Raw genomic sequence first — 347 nt, 5'->3', positions numbered from 1 at the left:
AAGAGAAATCACTCCCCAAGGGATGGCCACGCCACAACCCCTTCTCCATTCTCTAATGGGGATTTCTGGCACACACGTACGTGTGCTTAGTGTGACCAAGTAGCCAGGTCTGGGACTTGAGCCGCAGATGACCACGTGGGAGTCCAGCGCCACACCCCCCGTGCGACTGCTGGCCCGGCATGGTTTAAGTGAACTTGTCCTGGGGTCACTCTCTGCCACACTGCGGCACAGCCGCTCAGAGGACAGGCGTCATCACTGGCCCTCAGCCCTCCTCTGCCCGACAACCGGCAGCTCCTCGAGGCACTGGCCACCAGGCCTGCTCGCCCTGAGTTAGGTCATGGCGGCAT

At 61.4% G+C, this 347-nt stretch overlaps 1 protein-coding gene across 5 annotated transcripts in view; it reads right to left on the bottom strand.

Moving 5' to 3' along the window:
• Nucleotides 1–347, bottom strand: part of MROH1 (maestro heat like repeat family member 1) — a gene marked incomplete at its 3' end in the record, with an annotated part of 83574 nt that overhangs the window by 72419 nt on the left and 10808 nt on the right.

The sequence above is a fragment of the Tupaia chinensis genome, unplaced genomic scaffold, assembly GCF_000334495.1.
Source record: "Tupaia chinensis unplaced genomic scaffold, TupChi_1.0 Scaffold140061_1, whole genome shotgun sequence".
NCBI classification, from domain to species: Eukaryota; Metazoa; Chordata; class Mammalia; order Scandentia; family Tupaiidae; genus Tupaia; species Tupaia belangeri.
Note: the sequence above shows the minus strand (reverse complement) of the source record. Positions and strands in the feature narration are given on the sequence as shown.